This window comes from Mesoplodon mirus (genome assembly GCF_964341445.2).
Source record: "Mesoplodon mirus genome assembly, chromosome: 10".
Classification (NCBI taxonomy): Eukaryota; Metazoa; Chordata; class Mammalia; order Artiodactyla; family Ziphiidae; genus Mesoplodon; species Mesoplodon mirus.
In genome coordinates, this window is record NC_138986.1 from 43515884 (window position 1) to 43522499 (window position 6616).

Genomic DNA, 6616 nt, shown 5'->3' on the forward strand with positions numbered 1-6616 from the left:
TCTACTTTTTAAATATGTCCAGAATTTGACTACTTATCACTTTCTCTGCTGCTACCAGACTCATCAGAGCCAGCCTCATCTTGCCTAAATTATTGCAACGGCTACCAACTTGCTTCCAATCTACTCTCAACACAGAGACAAACTGACCCTTTAAAAATGTAAACCAGGTAACACAACATTGTCAATCAACTATACTCCAAAAAAAATTAAAAAAAAAAAAGAAAAGGAAAAAGCAATGAAGTGATCTAACAAAAATGTAAATCAAGATATATCACTCTAGGGGCTTCCCTGGTGGCGCGGTGGTTGAGAGTCCACCTGCCGATGCAGGGGACACGGGTTCGTGCCCCGGCCCGGGAAGATCCCACATGCTGCGGAGCGGCTGGGCCCATGGGCCATGGCCGCTAAGCCTGCACGTCCAGAGCCTGTGCTCTGCAACCGGAGAGGCCACAACAGTGAGAGGTCCGCGTACCGCAAAAAAAAAAAAGATATATCACTCTACTACTCAAAACCTTCCAATAACTTCTCATTTAAAACCAAAGTCCTTGCAATGATTTGCAAGGTCCTCATATATGGTCCCTGTCATTTCTCTGATTTATCTCTTACTACCCTCCTCCTTGCTCCCTTTACTCCAAATGCACTGGCCTCCTTGCTATTCTGGGTGCTCCCTCTTCAGGCCTTTGTACTCCTCTACCTGGATCACTCTTCCCTCTCATATCCATAGGCTTCTCTCCCTCACCTTCTTTAAATCTTCTCTCAAATGTTATCTTCTCAGCAAGCCCTTGAATAACCAACTTGCCTGACCAAAATTCCAGACCGACTCTGGAACTTCCTAAGTCTCTTCACTGCTTCATTATTCTTATAACCTTCTTAATACCTTCCAATATATTATAAGACATACATTTTGTATAATTATTTGCCTCCTTTATTAGAATGTAAGCCTCATGAGGGATGGATTTTTTTTTCTGTTTTGTTCACTTCTGTTTTTCCAGCACCTATGCCAGAGACAGCAAACACTCAGTAAGTATTTACTGAATATGAATACACTATAGGCACAGTTTAATATGACTCTTTACCAAGAAAGGAAAGAATCTACAGACAAATGAAAAGTAACTTTGATCAACTGCCAGGCACTGAGACTAATTTAGATAAAGCATGCCTTAGAACACAATTGCAAGTATAAATGATCCAAGTTCTCTCTACATTTCCTCGAAAGCACTGAACTGATACATAATCAGTTTACCTTTGATAGTACCTCAGGAAATGGATAATAGTCTATCCGCACACATATGTTTATGATTCAACTTTATTTCTTGTTTCCAACTCTCATTCTCTACTTTACAGATTTAAAGAATTATATACATTTATTTCTACAGTATTTGAGGACAAATTGATGGATTCAAAGAGCTACATGATGCTGGTCAATTGAGTCTAACCAACTAGGATTCTATACAGCAGTCATAAGTATAATTGTTATCTTTCTAAATAAGTTATCTGTTACAATGTCTTTTTGTAATCATAACAGAGAAGATTTTACCTGTTTGTTTTCAATAGCTCTGTTATCTCTTTTTATAAGTAAACTGAAAAAACCCTTCAGTGATTGCTTGACAGCTGGAGCAGCCAGATCTACAATAATTCACCAACCTGGTTTAAGCAAATTTGTCTGCCTTTGTTTGAGGGATTAAATCTGTTGATTATCTGGACTCTCAAGGGAGAAGAGCTGAGCTTGTCTCTTAGATAATGTCTTATTTCCCACTCAAACTCACCAACCTCTTTATTTCTGCCTATATTGATGTGAAACCTATAAAGGGAAATACTCCCATTCCTGAGCAATCTTGCAGTTTTTCCACTAATAACCTGTTCATATGACAGAGTTTCTGAGTTTGTTGTCTAATTATTTATCATTTACTTTGGCCTGTTCCTGCTACTGAACTGAAACAAACCGCTGCATGTGAAGCACATATAAAAAGTTATTTATCCTTAAAACACAGACATGTGACATTCACAACATGAACTGTGACCCTAATGGAGTATGTTGAAAACAAATAACAGGTCATGAACAGTCTGTTGGATCTATAATCAGCCAGGGGCTTACTACTCCACCTCATTAGGAGTGGAGGGTGGAGAATGAATAAATAGGGGAGCAGGTGTCACTGATTCCCCAAACAAATCTTCGTTCTGAGATCACAAACCAGAGAAGACCAATGTGAACTTGGAGTTTCTGCTTTTAGCTTGTGAGTGGGATTTACCAATATTCTGCTTTCAGAGTTCCTCTGGGTGCTGCAGGTTCCTAAAGTTACACGCACCCAGCCAAGAAGGGCAGTCTAAACTGTAGCCACCCATTTTTGTGCTGTTCCGATGTACTCATTCATTTGTCCAAAAGCTTGTTATTGAGTGTCTACCATGTGCTAGGCCCTGTAAAAGATACTGGATATAGCCAAGGAACCCTGTGGACATAATCTCTATCTTTATAGAGTTTTAAAATATAATGGAGCAGATGGACAGTAAACAAATAACTAACTGTGAGAGATATTAATAAATGCTGGGAAGAAAATAAGTTCTCTAAGGAAGTGACAGTTAAAGCCAAAACCCAAATACAAACAGGTTGAAAATACTGTAGTATCAACATCTCTAGGGTAAAAAAAAGATTATCTTTAGACTTTTTCAACTTTGAGCTCAACACAGTAACCTGAGTAAGAAGGAGTAGGTTTCTCACCAACATAAGCATCTGTTGTATACAGAATACTTATTAAGGAATGTGGGGGTACAGGAGCACAGTTTGCAAATTCCTGAAGAAAATTTATTTTATAAATTATGCATTATTTATTTACCATAGAGAAAAGAGAGCTAAGCACTTGGCTTGGACTATGTATGTACACATCAAAAAACTGAAAAGTAGGGCTTCCCTGGTGGCGCAGTGGTTGAGAGTCCGCCTGCCGAAGCAGGGGACACGGGTTCGTGCCCCGGTCCGAGAAGATCCCACATGATCCCACATGCCGCGGAGCGGCTGCGCCCGTGAGCCATGGCCGCTGAGTCTGTGCGTCCAGAGCCTGTGCTCTGCAACGGGAGAAGCCACAATGGTGAGAGGCCCGCATACCACAAAAACTGAAAAGTGAGATGTTCACTCAATCAACTAATTGTATCAACAGCATGAAAGTAGTGATTCAGCAGATTTGTTTTTCCAATTTAGCTTGATATTGAAAATGGCTTTAAAGCATGTGTAATTTAAACAAAAGATGAAAGCCTTTTAACTTTTTTATAACTCCACTGAAGATAAAATATAATTTGAAATTTGAGAGATTCAATCAATAGATAAAAAGTTGAGGCAATGATTGGATACTGAGGCAAATCCTTTGGGATTTTGATTTCCTTGCCTATTTTACAATTAGGGATGAGCTGGGTGAAAGAAGTACTTTTATAACTGGAACAGTAATATCAGAACTAAAAGAGAAGATGATGAAATGCTACATTACCATTCCATGTGAGATTATGAAAGGTAGATCTAAATGGTAACCTAAATTATTAAAGTTCTCCTCTTAAGAGGGAAACACACACACACCCTCAAATTACAACAAAATAATTATTTTAATAACAGCATTTTTTGCATGATTGGTGGAAAAAAATAAAATGAAAATAGCTTTGAAAAATGAACATTTGGCCTGTTCTGTTCTGAACTAGTGAAACAGTATAGACTGTTTCTGCTGCTTAACTTCACTGGAAAACAACAATCCTTCCCTTCATTTTGTGGCAAGTAAGGTAAGTAGGCCTGGTCTTCTTAGGGTGGTGAGCTAGTTGTCCTCTGCTTTGTGATGGATAAGTACTTTGTGGGTCTTTTGACTGGTGGTGTTAAATGATGAATGGGTATCAAACAAACGATGAAGTTGTGGGTGGAAGATTAGTGAGGATGATTTGAGTTACAAATAGGTAACAACAAAGGCAGGATCATTATCTCAGGAAACATTCCTGTGTTTCCTGGGAAGCAGGGCTCAAGTTAGTCATAATAGACAGTAGTGCTTAACTTCTCTGGGGGAAACAGACTCTGATAATCTGATAAAAACACTGAATGCTCTCCCCAGAAAAACCCACATATGCATGTTCACTCAAACTTTTTATGCAATTTGAAGGGATTCACAGACTTTTATGAAGTCCATCCATAGACATCCTAGGATGACCTGAGTAGGATAATATCCTCTATGTTGAACATTAAAGAAAATTAATTTCCTAATGCTAAAACTATATATTACATTAAAAAGTGCTAGGAGAGAAATTTCAGTTACAGACAGGAGTGCAGCAGACGGGGTATGATGGAGCAGAAGTGTTGCAGTGATAACTGACAATTCAATGTGGAGTACACAGTGATGGAATACTGAGACAAGCTGAGTAAGTACAGGGGAACAGGGGACCCAACAGAGGAAAGATTGCAAGATGACCAAAATTTGACTCAATTGTTTTATAACCTTCTTAAGAACCAACTCTAAAATTATTGATATATTTGAAATCCAACTAAACAAAATCAATTACTTAGCTATGCAGCCAACTGGGTCCACTGGGGATTTAGGCCTCTGCCATCTAATTTTACCTCTAGCTGAAGTTTGCTGAACTTTGTGACTTACAGTACAATGGTATCCCTCTAGCATTCAATGCTGCTTAAGCATCATATTAATTGATAATTTGATTTTTGCAAGTGAATGATAATAGTAATAGGCCATCTAAGATGCTGATCATATCTAGTGACTACTGTAGCTCAGATTAGCTTACTGGGGCTGTAGTAAGTCATCCCATCGAAGTGCTACAAACTAATGATAGAGCAAAGCACCCTTACTCATTGATTTTACATCCCTTACTATACTTGTCCCAACGGGGCGATGGTGTCTTTATAAGAATTACTTGGGTAGTGCTATCACTTCAGTACTATTCCCTTTAAATAATATTAGGCAGATATCTCTTCATATAAAGATAGTTACAAAGAAATATAGAACCTTGAGATCAAAAGGAGGAGTAAGCTACTGACATCAGTAATTCATCTCTCAAAACTTCTTCCAGTTTTTGTCTTTCAGAAACAGTTAAGGCTTAAAAAAATATCTTTTGAAATAGTAAGACTTATTGTTGTCATTTTTAAGTCTTTGTAAATTGCAGAAAATGTACAGTAACTGTAGATTCAAAATGATGGCTAAAAGTTTTGTCCCTGGTCCAAAATCAAATCTTGATAATAATAGAAACTACAACAATGAGGATAATGTGTCCAGTGAAATTCTGAAGTAATCAGTATACTGTGTATCTTCCTTCACCCTGAACTCAGTAATGGATTTATATTTTAGGGAGACAATAACCAGCTAATGATACAATTATAAACATCATCATTTCTACCAGGCATGCATTTAAGATGTTTGAGAAAGAGCTCTGAACAATGATTTAACCAATTGTGGAAAGCATTCCAAATTTAGGAATTAATAACTTTCAGTTTGATTTTGGAAAGGGGAAGGAGGGAACTGCTATGTTCTGAATGTTTATGCCCTCCCAAAATTCAGATGTTGAAACCTAAGCCCACAGGCGATTGTATTAGGAGGTGGGGCCTTTGGGAAGTGATTAGGTCAGGAGGGCAGAGCCCTCCCAAATGGATTTGTGCCTTTATAAAAGCAACCTTGAGAAAGCTCCCTTGTTTCCGCTGTGTGAGGTTAATAGCAGGCTCTCCGCAGACCCTGAATCTGCCAGCGCCATGATCTTGGACTTCCCAGCCTCCAGTACTGTGAGAAATAAATGTTTGTTGATTACAGGCCACCAAGTATATGGTATTTTTGTGATAGTAGCCCTGATGGATTAAGACAGGAGCTAATTATTGAGTGCCAACTAGAATATAGGAGCTTTACAAATCGATTCAGCTCAACTTCCAAAACATATCCATGAGATAGAGTATCTTACCTATTTTATATATGAGAAAATTATTGCTCAGAGAAGTTCTGTAACTCATTCATGGTCACATTCATGGTCACCCAGTCTGTCAGCTTCTGAAGCTTGAGCACTTTCTGCCACTGAATTTTACAGGACAAAGGCTTTTGAAAACTTTTGTTTTCCTACTTTCAGAAGGCTCCTTTATAGAAATAGATTTTACAACTTAGATTATATTTATTAAAATAAGAAAGTCAGATAACAAAGACCCTAAATATTGTTAAAATTACAGCCTAAGAGATCATGGGCATAACTTTTGTCACTGAGTTTTCAAATAAATGTCAGGTCTAAGCAATATGGTCATATGAGGGTCATATCTTCCGAATCATTCTGATTTGCCTAATACCTATTATATACTTTTGATAGACAATTATCTGAATTTCTTATTTTTTAGTATATCTTTACCAGAATCATCTTTGAACTTATAATCATAGCAGATCTTGAAGATATCTGAGCAAAATAACTAAATTCATGAAAACATAAATTTATCCAATTGCACATATACACATACACAAATGAATAATAAAGATTAATTAGGTAAAATGCAATTGCTAAACATCTGAAGAGTCTTCAGACTCCTGTATATTAAACTTTCTGGACAACTGAAGTTCACTGGATTGGATCCTAAGAGGATATCCTGCTGCTAGTAAAAATGGTAAGACTTAAGGAAACA